The sequence below is a fragment of the Amblyomma americanum genome, chromosome 9, assembly GCF_052857255.1.
Source record: "Amblyomma americanum isolate KBUSLIRL-KWMA chromosome 9, ASM5285725v1, whole genome shotgun sequence".
Classification (NCBI taxonomy): Eukaryota; Metazoa; Arthropoda; class Arachnida; order Ixodida; family Ixodidae; genus Amblyomma; species Amblyomma americanum.
In genome coordinates this window covers 16,128,080-16,144,725 of record NC_135505.1, presented here as the reverse complement: position 1 = coordinate 16,144,725, position 16,646 = coordinate 16,128,080, and the positions used below count along the sequence as shown (strand labels likewise).

Genomic DNA, 16,646 nt, shown 5'->3' with positions numbered 1-16,646 from the left:
TTCTCAAAAAAAAACAGTTTTCGTAAGGCTGCCGATGTTACATTAGCGATGTGTACGTCCCATCTAAAGTCAGCGGTTAGTGTAACACCAAGATACTTATGCTGGGAGACTTTCATGAGTGGCGTACCGTGAATGCTGTAAGGGAAAGATGAGGATACTTTTTTCCTGGTTACTGTCATGCACACTGATTTTTTAGAATTGACGGTCATCTGCCATCTATCACACCAATCCACCACAGCGTCAAGTGACTGGGAAAGCGCAATGTGGTCTTCCGGACTTTCTATTTTCCTGTAGATGATGCAGTCGTCTGCAAAAAGCTTAATGTTACATTTAATCTGAGTGGTTATATCGTTAATATAGATAAGGAAGAGAAGTGGGCCAAGAACGGAGCCTTGCGGAACTCCCGAAGTGACCGCGGTTATTTTAGAAGGCATATTTTGAAAGATTACAAATTGAGAACGGTTAGATAGAAACTCTTTGATCCAACCCAGAACTTCCCCCCGCCCGATCATGCACTGCAGCTTTGCGATTAGTTTGTTATGGCACACGCAATCAAACGCTTTGGAAAAATCTAGTAGTAATATATCAGTTTGACTGCAGGTATCAATGCTGAGGGCCAAGTCCCATGCCCATGCCAGTGTCATGCGTTTCGAGTCAAGAGTCTCGGGCCGATATGAAGAGAGTGTCGTGGTCGCACCATGCGACGATGACATTGATACGGCTCTGGGAAGAAAACTTGCCTGCTCTGCGTGCATGCTCGAGAAACGCGCGTATTTACGCGTCGATTTCAGCGGAGCTGAGTGCTGGGCTTCACGGCGAGGGGCCGTATACCTCCAAGCAGGTCCGCCAAAAAATAGATAACCTGCATAAGAAGTATCGGTAAGTAAAGTTGCAATCTCTATGCATGCTGCTTTCGAGTGCTGGTCTGTGGTTTGAACGCTGCGTAGCGGCATGCAGCCGTGAGGAGGCTCTAGCTTAGTGCGAGCTTTGTGTGGTTCACCACAACAACAACAAAAAAAAAAACGTGAGGCCTAGGCTCCGCTTGATGCACGAAAAATTGCGATCCGCGTTTCTTTTCGTTTAAGACACATGACTGGTGTGTACCTGTTCCAACTTGACACCCGCAGTGCTAATGTAATTACGCTGCTGTTGCGTCACCAACAGTGCGCTGTCATTGCCACTATCGTCGCATCTTTTCGCTACGTTCACAGTATCACTGAAATTCCACATGCCAGCTGAGCATTGGTTTGATTTTATACGGCAGATACATTCATTTACTGAAGGTTTTCTTTTTCAGTGAAATGGCAGTTTTGGATTTTTTTTATTTGCATATGTGCAGTAGTGGTAATTCTTATTCCAGGAAGATCAAGCGCACTGGCACCACCACCGGCTCAGGCGGACAAGACTGGCCGTTCTATTGGCACCTCCACCAGTTTCTGGGATCGCTCCCAATGAATGATGAGATGTTGATCGAAGAAAACGTGGAGGTAGGCTGTGATCTACATTTCCTCAAATAGCATGCTAAAGGGTAATTTCGCACACTGTTGTAACAAATGCAGATTACAAAACTAGATTGTGGGTTTAAGATTGTATGAGCTGTTTACATGCTAATGTCAGCGAGTTTTTATTGTAAACACATAGTCGTTGACAAGGGTAGACGTGCGGGCTAGTTTAGTTGATGGCTTATGCTTCTTTGAACAGTGAGGAAGACTGACGCAGACAGGACACACACACAGCGTAAACTTTAAGCTATGTTTATTCTTGAAATCGACATGTGTAAACACATGGCTTGATGTGCTCGAGATGGCAAACAGGTACAATGCGGAAGAAAAATTATCCTAATCGTGTTTTCCGCGCCTTGCCAACTACGAAAGTTCTTTGCCTGGTAAAGCAAGAGATCAGCCGGAGCTGTGATATAAGACACTGTCGTGTCCCATTAATATGATAGCCACTAATATGAACAACTTGAGATATAGTGTTTTATTGGGTACCAAACGTCTTCAATGTATTAGGAGCCTGGTAATATGGAAACTCATTTGCATGGATATGGAGGGTGGAAAGGCTCGGAACCCATTTTGGTCCATGTATTTTAGTTGTGTTAACATGTACAGCAACATAAAGGAAACACTGCTGATCCAGCTATGCATTTCTTGTTTTCACCGCAGAACAGAATTGAAATGCAGTGAAAAGTGCAAATGAAGGATTATTTTTCGTTTTATGCTTAATGAGTGTCAAACTACTCTTGACATTCCTTTCCATTCGCCCATTGCATGCAGCTTTTACTGAATTGAAACCCATATTTTACAGCTGTCAGCAAAATGGGCATAGATATGTACTTGTGGATAGTGGAGAGAGAATGTTTGCTGTGGGAAAGACATCATCATGCCTGCAAATGCCCTTGTGCCTTTCAATGATTGATAGGCACAAAGCATAGTATACTTGAAAAAAAAAGGACAAGTTATGTCGCACCTCAAGAATGGAAGGCCAGATGCGACAGTATTAATGTCTTTGCCTAGCCGCTGCATCGGCCTCTGTGTTTCCAAGAAATTTTATATTATTTTCAACACCATTGGCCGGCCAACGCCATTACAGGGTACAACATATGTATTGTTGAGCATAACATAACAGGAATGCAGGCAATAGATTTCAGTGCCAATTCTTTATTAGATGTGGCTGGAACTTAAGAAGGCTATTAACACACTCATTCTGCATAAGCATTTTGTGCTCACGTGCAGTGTCAATATTTTTTCATTTGTAATGCAGTGAGTTTGTACACTCAACACCAGTTATGGGTGCAAGAGAGCACTATAAAGTTAATTCTTGCCTCCAGTAAGTATTGCACAGCATAGCAAGAATTGCATCCTAGGAACAATGCTATATGTTATGTGGTTGTCTTGTGCAGGTGCCAGTGGTGGCTGAAATGCCTGAGGATGCGGAGCTCGTGTCATGGGGAAGACTCGCATTTGCTGAAAATGATGTAACTACAAGTGAGCCTTTGATAGGAAATGAGGCGACCAAGACCTGCAGGTTGAATACCACTGCTGCTGATGTTAGCAATAGAGCACTGAGCAGCTCTGCTGACCCTGGGCCAAGCAGCATTTCCCCAGCCAGAAAGAGACAATCGTCATCTGCAGTGCAGCAACTGCTACACTTTCATAGTGAAGAGTCAAAAAGATCTTTAAAGGCAGCCAAGAAAAATAGAAAACTGCAAAAGAAAGTAGTGGAGCTCCTGCAGGAGTCCAACAACATTCAGAACAAAATGGTTGACATGATGGGGGACTTCTTGGCTGAAAAAAAGAAATAAAAACAAATGTGCACATTATCATCATCTTGTGATGTTGTATCATGCTTGTTTTGTGCAACAGTGCACCACTGAGCGTACTGCACATTAATTTCATGCATAAAATCCAGTCTTCTATCGCAACACACAACACTGATGGCATATTTCAATTTGAAGCAGCAATGTGTTTTGCTAAGGCATCCCGAACTGCCACCCCTGGTGCATCACATCGGCTGCTGGTGCATACTGGCTGAGGGCGCCGCTGCTCTTCAGCCTGAGCTGCATCGAGCCAAGCCACATCACAGCGATCGGACATCTGCTCACATATATTGTGCAGTACGCAGGCAGTACGAATGGCAGTGGTCACGTTGTGTATGTCGCACTCTAGTCCCTTCAACAGCATGCGGAACCGGGCCTTCAATCTTCCGAACACATTTTCCACAACGCGCCTTGCAGATGAAAGGTGATAGTTAAATGACTGTGTCGGAGATCCTAGTGCACCCGGTTGCAAGTAAGGCTTCATCATGTGTGTCTGGAGAGGAAACGCTTGGTCGGAGAGCAGGACAGGCCCAACTGGCACGCCATCAAGAATTTTTACTTCTCTGCTGAACAGCTCGCTGCTCAACAGTTGCGGGAGCCTTGAGACTTGAAATACACCAGCGTCGTGATTCCTACCTGGCGCACCAGCATTGACGTACAGCAATCTGTACTTGTGATCGGCCACTGCCAAAAGAATGACACTATACCATCCTTTGTAGTTGAAGTAGTCGACTGCGTTTTTTTTAGGTGGGCACACCTCGATGTGGCATCCATCTAGGGCGCCTACGCCTTGCGGAAATCCAGTCACTGCAGCAAACTGGCACATGTGCTCGGCCAACTCGTGAGCTCTCGGGAACATCACAAACTTCGGTTCCAATAGCAGCACAACAGCATGGCAGAATTCCCAGAAAATTTCGTTTACTGTGGACCTGCCCACACCGAAAGCGTTGCTGACGCTTCTGTCTTCGCCCGACGTGGCAAGACGGTAAAGGCCGATTGCAACACGTTTGTGCAGCGGTACAGCCTTTCGCATGTTTGTGTCTTGTCTTCTCATGCTCTCGCATGCGGTCACAATGTACCTAAATGTACTGCGATTCACCCGGAAATGCGTCCTGAATTCGCTGTCTGGAAGGTGAGGCACCGTCGTCTCGTACCAAGAGTTCCCTCTCGGGTACGCCCACAACCTCCGCTCGCGTGGACATAATTGCACAATAGCAGCCTCGAGCTGGCGGCACCTCATCTCGGCACATCGTCGCTCCTCCTCCGTCCGCTCAATTTCGGCTAGGAGCGCTATAAGCTGAACACGCTGGCGCTGAAGGGCAGCCTGTTGCATCGTAAACATTAGCCAGAATTCATCTTCACGCTGTCGATTTTCGGAAGCCGGTTCGCTCGCAGCCATCGTAGGCGCTGCGATCCCGTTGCGTCTGGATAATAGCGTCTGCTGCTCGAATCCTGTGGGCACAAGCAACGATGCACGCAAAAATGAACTCGTACAAACCACGCAGGTACTGCGAGGGTCGTGAGCGGAAACGCGGGAGAGCCGGCCGTAGTTGGCTACTATAATGTCTACAAAGCCGACTAGACCCAGTGTTAAAAGACTGCGCTTAGTAAACGGCGTCATATTGATGTTCATGCGCACTGAAGTTACCTGCAGCTGCTACACACGCATAGTCAAGCAAATAAAAATGCCGCAAATTGCTATTAAGCAATTTTTCAGAAACAAATACTGCAAATGTTGTAATTTTAGTTATGTCGAAGTGGGAAACACGTGATCATGGTCAAGTCGTCGAGTGGTAGGACTAATTTCTGTATGGCAGGGGTGGTTTGACGGTTTTCTTTAACCGCGGTTAAGTCGTCTAACCGCAGTTAAGCGTAACCGCGGTTACAATGCCCGTGTGACAAGGGTATAAGCCTAACCGGACCCCCTTTCCATAGTGTCGGCACGAGACGAACGCCGCCGCCGCCGCCGCCGCGGGGAGACGGGCGTTATCTTCCCCAATTGCCGTGGTCGTTCCAGAAGGCCTCGTTTCGGTGGGCCTGGCCCCGTGGCAAGACAGCGGGCATCATCAATCAACCCTCCCGATCACATCCCAGGACAAGGGACCACTTTCCCGGCCTTTTAGTGACCTCGCGTTCCGGCCTTGAGGGGCGAGTGTCATTTGATGGAGAACGGAGGCCGGTGACCCGCGGGAACAGTCAGCGGGCCAGAGCGCGCCTTACCACAGCCGACGCTATGCGCTACCTCAACGACAACCTTCTTTCCCTCGGACTCAACACGTGAGGGGGGCGAGACCATAAGTGCGGTGGTGTGTTTGTGCGCCCAAGTGAAAGCCCTAGGCCCCCTCCCCCCCTCCGGCGTGGGCGTCCTCACCGTAGGGAGTGTGGGAATAAGAGGATATAAAAATCGACAAGGAGTATCGAAGAGGCTACGCTCAGGACGACATCGTTCGCCAAGGGGGCCTTGAGCGCCGAAGCCCGACGGCGTGCAGCTTCTGCCAGCAACCGTTCGAGCTCAACTCCGGAGCCCCTCCATCGTCCCCATGAAGTCGTCGGCACGTAAGCTCGGACGCCCCAGCCTCTGATGTATAATCATAATCATGTGTAATTATTGAATATATCTGTTTGTTTAAACTGAGCCATACGGTGTCTCTTTTCCTCTCCGTCCCGTGTGGACCTGCGCATTATGGGGGGTCATCACACTATCTGCCTCTACGTTCCCGGCGATCCCGGTGTGTCCTGGTACCCACATGATTACGTGTTGCAGTTGTTGTTCCTCGGTTTGCGGCATTTTGGCCGATTTAAGGATATGTAGAGCTTTCCGTCCTGTTTTGCCATTCATGTAATTTCGGCATGCTGCTTGCGAGTCTGTTAATATTGTTAGAGACCTTCGGATATGGTAGCCCTCCGCCGCCGCCAGGGCGATGGCAGCCTCTTCGGCTTCCTCGGCCGCACAGTCCTTGAATGATGCGCTGGCTATTTCCCTGTGTGCAGAGTTTATTGCCGTTGCTACTATTCTGTTTCTGATTTCTCGAGAATCTCTCGGGTACGCAGCCGCGTCTGTGTACAGTGTGTTTTCTTTTTCGGCTAGGATTTGTTGAACGTATTTTGCCCTAGCTTCCCTGCGTCCTTTATGCAGGTTTGGATCCATGTTTTTCGGTATCGGGGCTATCCTGAGTGTGTTGCGATATTCGTCAGGTATCCGCTCTGTTCTTCTTGTTTCTTGCAGCGCACCTTCGTAGCCACACCTATTTAGGAGCGCTATCCCAGCTTTGGTTTGTTTTAGCCTTTGTAGCTGCGCCTCAAGTTGGGCTTCTCTCAGCTCTTCAAAGGTGTTATGCAAACCCAGGGCTAGGAGTTTCTCCGTTGAGGTTACTTGCGGTAGGTGGAGCGCTAACTTATATGCTTTCCTTATTATTGTGTCTGTCTGAAGTATTTCTCCCTTAGTGCAGTTGTAGTATGCGAGGCTGTATGTTATTCTGCTTACTACGAGGCTTCTGACGAGTGTTAAAGTGTCATTTTCCCGCATGCCGTGCCTCCTTCTGGAGACCCTAGTTATCATGCGCGCCACTTGCGTCGCCGAGGCTTTGATTAATTTTAGGGTGTGTGTGCATCTTTGGTTCGATTGGATCCACATTCCCAGTATTCTAATGATCGTTTTTTCCGGAATCGGTTGTCCTTCTAGATAGACGTTTATCCTGAGTTCCTCCTCCTCCGGTACTGTGTGATTTTGTCTGCTTCTCCAGATTCTTAAGAGCTCTGATTTTTATTTTGAGCAGGCAAGGCCTCTATCTCTGACATAGTTCTCTACGCATGTGGCTGCTTCTTGTTACTTTCCTTCTTTCTTAACGAGCGAGCCCTTCGTGACCCACACTGTGATGTCGTCGGCATATATTGCGTGTCGTACGCCTTCTACATTTTCCAACTGTTTTGCTAAGCCAATCATCGAGATGATGAAGAGGATTGGGGATATTACTGATCCCTGCGGCGTTCCTTTATTGGGCGTGTGGAAACGCTCGGAGCGAATTTCACCCAGTCCTATAGTTGCTGTGCGGTTTGTTAGAAATGCCTTGACATACCCGTATATTTTCTTGCCGCAAACCAAGTTGCTGAGGCCTGTTAGTATTGCCTTATGGCTGACGTTGTCGAACGCCCCTCGGAGAAATCCCGCGGGCGTCGGCAGCCGGTGGAGGGGTGAGTGGGAGGGGCCGGCGGGGTAGCACCGATATTTCAATGTGCAAAAGTGACGGGAAGAGGAAGAAAGGCTCGAAAACTTGGAAATTCAAAATTTTTGACTGTACATAACGGAGCTTCCATAAAAGTAATTAAAAATTTCTGCCTGGAGGACATATGTGAAGCGGCGTCCTTTAACACCTTAAATATACCGAAACATTCTGAGGGCCCCTTTCAGGGCCCCTTTAAGAGTGACAGATTGGATTCCAAGAGAAGACAAGGGTAGCAAGGGGCGGCAGAAAGTTATGTGGGTGAATGAGATTAAGTTTGCGGGATACGGTGGCCACAGCTCGCAAAGAACAAGGTTAACTGGAAGTTATTGGGAGAGACCTTTGTCCTGATGTTGGTGGTGGAATTATTTCGATGCCGAGATACATATAGCGTTCAACTTCATAGAGCTCGGTCATGTGTAGCGAGTGTGAGGAGACTAGGTTTATTTGTTTACGAGACACGTGCATGAATTTATATTTGACAGCGTTTAACTTCATCAGATGTTTCTAACATATATTTTGGATTATGTTTAACTAGTGCTGGAGCAATGAAATATCGTTTTTAGTGCTAATACGGCGGTTGAGTACACAATCATCTGCGGACAGATGACTGAATGATGAAATGCTAGCAGGAAGGTCATTGATAAAGATTAGGAATAGTAGTGGGCCAAGAACAGAGCACTGAGGGATTCTTGAGATAAAGTTAGGAGCGCGGCAAAAGTATTGTTGTCAGTGACGTTAAACTGCTTACGATTAGTTAGAAAACAGACAACTCATGATAATATTAGCAGCTACAGCGGAAGAAAAAGTTTTGTGATGAGGCGCTGGCGCGCAACACGGTCAAAAGCGTGAGAAAAATTGAGATAAATGACGTCTGTTTGAAAGGACGAGCCTAGGTTAGAGTGGATGTCAGTCGTGAATGAAGAACGGAATCTGTGTTGGTTGGGTAAGAAAAGGAATTAATATCGGTGTACGTCGCTAGATGGCAGTAAATGATACGTTCAATAAGCTTGTATGCAATGCATGCTAGCGAGATAGGACGATAATAGGACGGATCGGTGCGGTTCCGTGCTTTGAAAGCAGGTACAGCTCTGTTTATCTTCCCCTCAGACAGGTGTTTAGCCGCTCGAAATATATTGGGTGAGAATAATTTGCAGGACATGGCTCAATATTAATTCCGTACCTTTACGGATTTTAGCAGTATGTTGTCAGGCTCTAGAGCGCTGGAGACCTTCGATTAGTTTACAGATTCTTTCGGCTGCGATACTAAATGCTGGCGTCTGAGGGAAGTTTAGACTGTGCGATATAGGAATATTTACGGTCGGTTCCTCACTGAAGACTGACATGAACAACGCATTCATTACATGAGAACGCAGCTCATTTTGAGCATGAGAAACATCACGATCTAATAAAGCTTTATTGTTCGAGCCGCTACGGTTGGGAGCGAACAGAGTCCAAAATCTTTTGGGGTTATTTCAAGGATGTCAAGTAGATCGCTGTAAAAGTTTCGTTTAGTGTTTCTCAAAAGATCGGTGTAATCACGTCGACAGTTAATCACGTCGACATGGTGTAATCACGTCGACATTTAAGTGCTGAACTTGAGCTCTTAGTTTCCCGCATTAACCGTTTTTCTTATTACATAATCTTCTTCATGAATTTGTAAACCATGATAATACGGCATAGCCACGAATGCAAACGAGGGGACTTAAGATTCAATGAAAGGAACAATTATTTCTTTCTACGAAGACCAGTTTTCACCGACAGACCTGTTGGAAGCAGACTTTCCAAACTAGCGGAGAAATTTGGCCAATTTTGGCAGATTTTGGTCTATCAATGATTTTGGAGAAATCCATCAACGATTTTGGAAAAATCGGCTTTGCTGTAATCGCGTATGTGCATCACTTAACATTGCCGTAAGGAAATGGAAATTGAGAGGTTCAACAACAACCTGTGCTACGAACGCTAACTCTATCGGTGGATAACAATGAATGGATTGAATCAGGATTTGACACAAGGCACACAAGGAAGATATCCATATATTGAGGGCGATACACAGAATGTAGAAATTATTTAATATCCTGCCAGGGCTGGCGAAGGGAAGGGCTCTACTTCAGCGCATTTCAGTGTGTGGGATTTCGAGGGTCCTTTTGTTTGTCGTGTTTAAGTAGCCGCTACTTTTCATCTGTTTTTGCGCGTAGCGGCTCTGGTTTTTGAAACTTGAGCTCTAAGCTGGGCCGATATAAGAATTTTGCTTGTTTATACCCTTGTCACACGGGCACTCTTAACCGCGGTTATCGCAACCGTGGTTACCGCTAAACGTTGTTGCTGCTGTTTACACGGCGGAACCGACCACAGTTAGCCCGCTAATCGCAGTTAGCGTAAACAGAGCTTGGCAACCTCGGTTTCGTCACTCTGCGTTGCTCAAACGTAAACAAGGCGGCAACCACGCCAGAATCGTGTGTTGCACTTCAATTCAATTCAATTCTTTTTATTATCATTTCTTCAGTACAGTACATAACATCACTGTCTGGATCCTTAGCCAAAGGCTAGTTATGGATCCATGCAATAAAAGCAAAGAGAATTAGTGAGGACAAATGATTTCTACTGCATGCCAAAATAATACACATAATAATGGTGGAAAAATGCAAAGCGTACAAGCAAGATGGTTCAAATTACAGAAATACAAGAGGGCTCATGACAAAAAAACATATGAAGACAGGAACAGCATTTTTTATACAAAATAAACGCAGTTGCCTTAGAAGCGATTATTCAATGACATATGAATGGCAAACCCAACATAGACACTACAGAGAATAATAAGAGAGAATCACTAAGCGATTTGCATTGTAAATCAGGTAATTATTTGTGACAGAAAAAAGGTCTTTAGTGAAATATAAGGATTGGACGTTGCAAAGACTGCACAGGGGATTTTATTCCAAGTTTTTACCCCTTGATACTCAAAGCGGCGCTGGCCATAGTCATCGCGAGATGTAGGAACCAGAAATCTTCCCTGTGCTGCTGAACGGCTGTTAGTTGGGGCTCTATGGAATGTGTTCAAAGGAAAGGGGGAGGTGCCGGAGAGGACTCTTCGTACGAGTAGTGCAACGCGAAAATCTCGAAGCTGCAATGCCGGCATTATTTGGAGTCTAAAAAACAAAGGGCGAGAAGGCGTATATGGTGTTGTGCAAGTCATTATTCTCAGTGCCCGCTTCTGCAGGCGTTAAACAGGTTCAATGTAAGTGATGTAAGTGAACCCCCATGATTCTACACAGTAAGTTAATTGGGACTGAAAGAAGCTAAAGTATATTGTTTTTAGTGTGTGTATTTCGAAATGTCGCCGAGCTTTGGCCAGAACGAAACATGCATAAGATAGTTTGCTACGCAATTTTTCGATATGCGGTTTCCAGTTTAATGCAGCGTCTAAGGTTACACCCAAGTACTGAATAGTCTTAACTTCTTCAATTTCTTTATCTCCTATCGTTATTGCGGAGCAGGTATTCTGGTATTTTTTATAAGAGGATGCAAATATAATATATTTAGTCTTGCCTATGTTCAAAGTGAGTCTATTTGTTAAAAACCATTTATTGACTCTCTGAAGTTCTGAGTTTAAAGTATGCTTGGCTGTTTCAACGGAATTAGCGGTCACCAACAATGAGGTGTCGTCGGCGTACATAATGGCACGGGTATTTATTATGCAATCGGGTAAGTTGTTTATGTAAAGTGTAAAAAGTATAGGCCCCAGTACTGAGCCCTGCGGAACACCTACGGAAATAGAACGCGAACTTGACGCGTGTTCGTCAATAATAACACACTGCCGTCGCCCAGTTAAATAGCTTCTAAAGAAATCGAGTGATACACCTCTGAACCCATATCGTTCTAGTTTCTTGCATAAAATATCGAGATCCACAGTGCCGAATGCCTCCTTAATATCCAGGAATACACCAACAGAAATATTGTTATTATTGAGTGCTTCATTGATTGAGTCAGTTATAGAAAGCACAGCTGTGGTGGTCGATCTAAATTTCTGAAAACCATGTTGGGACGTTGAGAGAATTGCATTTTTAGTCAGGAATTGCGTAATTCTTTTAGCCAATAGTTTTTCAAACAGAGTGTTGATACAGCTAAGGATTGAGATCGGCCTATAGTTTCCGAGTTCATTAGGATTCCCACTTTTGTATATAGGGACTACCTTGGCGAGCTTCAAAATATCAGGATAGATGCCGGACAGAAACGATTTATTAAATAAAGATGCTAAGGTGGCAGCTAGGACGCCACTGTTGTTTTTAATTATGGAAACCGGAATACCATCGAGACCCGTGACCCGTGGCCTTAGTAGCATCCATTGAATTAAGTGCACTCATTACTTCGTCACTGCTTATTTCTATAAAACTGAAGGTCTTTTCAAGATACTCAGGCAGTGAAGGTTCGTCTGTGAGACCCATACTTAAACGTAAATCAGCACCCACTGAGCAGAAATGATCGTTAAACTGATCTGATAGCAGGTGTTTATCTGGGGAAAGGGCCAGGTCAGGAAGTATTCGGTTTGATGGAGTAGGCTGAATTATCGAGTTCACTGTAGCCCAGAGTTTCTTAGAAATGCCGGCGCATGCGTTTATTTGGTTACTAAAATATAGCTTCTTCTGTACACGCATGGTAGCAACAGCTTTATTTCTATGAATCTTATGCTGAGCACTATAATATGCGTTCCCTCTGTTTTGTTTCATTTTGGTGTGCCAGTAGTCGCGCGTTTTTATCGTATTTAGCACAGCTGCTGTCATCCAAGGGCACACTGGATGTGTATAGCACGTTTTTTTCTGCGTAAAACTACAATCATTTATCACAGCTTTGATTCTATCGACAAGGCTGCAGCAGTGTTCATTGGCATTCATATCGGCGAGGTCTGCAACAGCCTCGGGCTGATATGAAGAGTGTCGCGGTCGCAACATGCGACGATGACATTAATACGACTTTAGGATGAGAACTTGCCTGCTCTGAGCGCGTGCACACGAAAAGCGCGTATTTATGCTTCGATTACAGCGGAGCTGAGTGCTGGACTTAAGAGGGTTCACCAGTGACAGTGTTCATAGGAAATACATGGGAACTTTCAGAAGCTGTATCGTGTCTAAAAATGGACAGATTTTCATGAGGTTTGTGGCAGCGTTTTCTTTTTTAGTGAACAGAGGAAATGTTGTCGACAGATTTTATTTTTCAAGTTTAATTTTTTTTACAATTCAGAGGTAAATATCCAGAAAAATTGCACTTTTAGATATGTCGGTCTTTCATGTCATCTTGTGAAGAAACTAAGCCAGATATCAAAATTTCGTCCGCAACATTTCCTTCCTTTTTCTCTCTTGGTTGTTAAGCCGCAATTTTCATCCATATCGAGCCTAGTGTTTGCGTTTTACAGGCTCTGAAAGTTGTGTATGTATTTTCCGCGGGGATTGGAAATTCGCGCCATATGTAACCACTGCGACGTGGCTCCACCTGGCATCAGCATATTTTTGTCGCTACTACACTCTACCACCAACTTCTTGGTTGTCTGTGTTCGTGCGCGCAGGTTTTTACTCAGAACTTGGACGGACTTGAGCTTTCTTCCCTTTTTCCTTGCTTGGGCTGTTTTCTGTAAGGATTTCTGCTTTCCTTTTTTGCTCGAGCTTATGGTGGGTGACGTTGAGCTGGTGCGCTGTTTTGACAAGCTGCACAGCGTTCCCTACCATGACAAAGCGATCGACGGAGCCCACGCCATTGAGGAATTGGACAAAGGGCCGCACCTTCACCATTCTATCACACAGTCATGGGTCGGGAGGAAACACCTGTTTGACCAGCGTTGCCAAACGCTTTAAGATAATCTGGCAACAGTTGTACACCCAGTGCGTCGTTTGCTCTTTTGGTTATCACTTGCTTATCACGTGCGCCGTCGCGCCTCCTTTACAGTGATGGCGGCTCCAATTTCGGAGGCTACCACTGCTTGCTCGCTCGACGCTTGGTGTCGCTGCAGTTGAACCGCTCTCGACTCCCTAAAATCAAGTTCATCTAAACACGCACTGGTCCAGTTGGGTGGACCTCGCTCAGCCCGACCCCCTACTCAACCAGACGTTATTGGTTCATGTAAACAGGGCTAAGCAAGAACTCGCTTCCCGCCCTTTTAAGCTTTATCCAACTTTGACTTATTTCGTTGTGAAGTTATAAGCAGTGAAGGAGGTGTGAAAGGAAGTAAATCTACTACAATTTATAATAAATATTGTCACGAGGCGGTGAAAATGCCATGAAAAAACAGACGAGCAGATTAACGGGGTACTGAAACAAGCTCTTCATTGGGCTGCTGCAGAATAGGCGTCTACACCCATACGCGGTCACTTGGCTTGTAATGTGCGTGGCGACGGCGGAGATTGTAGCGTCGGGCGTAGGTTCGCTCTTGGTGTGTAATGCGTAGCCGAGCGACTCGTAGACCTCCCGCACGCTGCAAGCAGGTGGTGACGTCAAGGGTGTCCTCACTGGTGACGTTTTGCAGCATGGCTTCAAGCGTTGTCGTTGCTTCTCCGCCGTAAATGAGCCTAAAATGTGTCATATATGACTGGTCATCTCAACTGCGGTGTAGTAGACGGACATGACGTACGGAAGGAAGACATCCCAGGTTCAGCGTCGGCGACCATGGCGAGCTTGTCTGCAGTGGTTTTGTTCAAGCGCTGCGTGAGGCCGCTCATCTGTGGATGAAACACAGTCGTCGTCCGACGGCATCTATACTGTAGCGCACGATGGCTTGCGTTAGCCCCACAGTGAACGCAGTTCGTGTGTGTCACGCAGGACTCAGTGAAAGAAGGAAAATACGCGCTGTAGTCACAATGGGTGTCCTAGGTGGTTTCTTGGTTATCGTCGTTTTTCGACGTTTCCTTCAATGGTCGCTTGAGCGACCGAGTGTTTTGTGCTTCGAGAATGTAATCAGGCTCACGAATTGGAAGGCCACGGTTCCTCCTTGGGTCCACGAGCTCAGGCAGCAGGCAGTGCATATAAAATTTTTTGAGCCGCGGCAACATCTCGTCCTCCCCAAACGATTGATTCCTGGATATCACCTCAGTGCTGATGCCTTTTTTGGTCCACAACACAAACAAGCACTTCCTATGGTGAGCAATATTCAACTGTCCTTGCACTTGATACCAGTAATTACTGTTTGTCTTCAGCTGCAATCTCCCGTTCTTGTTGTCCTCAGAGCACGTTATTTTTTTGGCGCGAACTCCTTCCAGTGGAGTAAGGTCCCTCGCTGAGTACGGGCACTTGACTTCAACAAGAACGTCCTCCCCAATGAGTCCATCCGGGAAGCGCCTAGAAAGGGGCTCTCCTGGTCAACAAACAGGCCGCACTCCTTCACCACGACGTTGCACTCATTCTCGATTTTCTTGAGTGCTAACCACTCGTGGTCCTTTCCATACCGAATCACTTCGGAAGTTATTTCTTTGTACAGGATGTCACCAACTGTCCGCCCACATCCCGTCGTTGGCTTCATTTTACAAATAGCACCAAACAATGATGCCGTCAATCTTTTTCGCCTTTCTTGTTTCCACACAGTGGATCCACTCTGCTTTGACGTTGCTCGCTGCAGGACTTCGATGTTGGTTGCTGATAGCGAGAGCGATTTCAGGAAGTTGTCGGAACCAGATTGAAAAGCATCAGGCTCCATGTCTGGTACGCCGTAATCAGCATCGGCACCAATATGTCGCTCTTTTTCTCGATGCTGGCAGCGGGGAGTGATTGATATCTTCTTTTTCGGTAGTTTTCGCTTCGAATCACTCCTAGAAATTAATGCCTTCACAAATGTGCCACAAGAACTGGCAGGGAAGCCCAACAAGCATGGAGTAAGCTATTGTTGTTGAAGGCTTCAAGAAAAGCGTTGAGCTACATGGCATCAAATATACAAAGCTTATAGCTGATGGTGATTCCAGCAGTTACCGATCTATCGTCGCAGCAGCACCGTATGGCAACCAGCGGGTTGAAAAAATTGAGTGCAGGAACCACCTACTTCGAAACTATGCAGCAAAAATAAGAGAGATCGTTCAGAAGAAGCGGCTGGAAAAAAATCCTCCTAATTTAAAAAAAAAACTCTATTCTCCAAGCAGCTGTGCGCCTACGGCATGGAGTTGCAACAGCAATAAAAGTTAGAAGCAGTGAAGATGCATCGTTTTCTGAAAAAATAGACAGTCTTGCTCATGACATAAAGAACGGCCCAAACCATGTGTTTGGAGACCACGCCAACTGCGCTGATTACTTCTGTTCCGGAAGTAACGCGGGAGAAGAAAATATATTTCCTGAAATAGTTCAGAAAGGCATCTTTGATGAAATTTGTGTTGCCATGAGCAGAGTGGTTGAAAACGCGGCGAGCCTAATAATGGACGTCGATAAAAATGCTGCCGAGCATTACAATTCCGTTGTGGCAAAATTTGTAGGTGGAAAGAGGATAAACTATTCCTTGAAAGCATCTTACGAGACAAGGTGTTTGGCAGCCTCCTTATCGCTCAACTGCCGAGGAACATAGCAGGAAAAAATCGCGCGCAGGATATCGGGAGGGCAGCTTGGAGGATGCACAGCATCATTTGTGAAGGCATTAATTTCTAGGAGAGATTCGAAGCGAAAGCTACCGAAAAAGAAGATATCAATCACTCCACGCTCCCAGCATCGAGAAAAAGAGCGACATATTGGTGCCGATGCTGATTACGGCGTACCAGACATGGAGCCTGATGCTTTTCAATCTGCTTCCGACAACTTCCTGAAATCACTCTCGCTATCAGCAACCAACATCGAAGACCTGCAGCGAGCAACGTCAAAGCAGAGTGGATCCACTGTGTGGAAACAAGAAAGGCGAAAAAGATTGACGGCATCATTGTTTGGTGCTATTTGTAAAATGAAGCCAACGACGAGGTGTAGGCGGACAGTTGGTGACATCCTGTACAAAGAAATAACTTCCGAAGTGATTCGGTATGGAAAGGACCACGAGTGCTTAGCACTCAAGCAAATCGAGAATGAGTGCAACGTCGTGGTGAAGGAGTGCGGCCTGTTTGTTGACCAGGAGAGCCCCTTTCTTGGCGCTTCCCGGATGGACTCATTGGGGAGGACGT

General features: G+C 46.1%; 1 protein-coding gene and 1 pseudogene across 1 annotated transcript in view; one reads left to right on the top strand and one right to left on the bottom strand.

The window, feature by feature from the left end:
• LOC144105182 (lipase member K-like) overlaps positions 1–16,646 on the top strand; it is a 107,718-nt gene that overhangs the window by 72,572 nt on the left and 18,500 nt on the right. The window lies entirely within an intron of this gene.
• On the bottom strand, positions 14,391–15,214 carry LOC144105052 (uncharacterized; annotated as a pseudogene).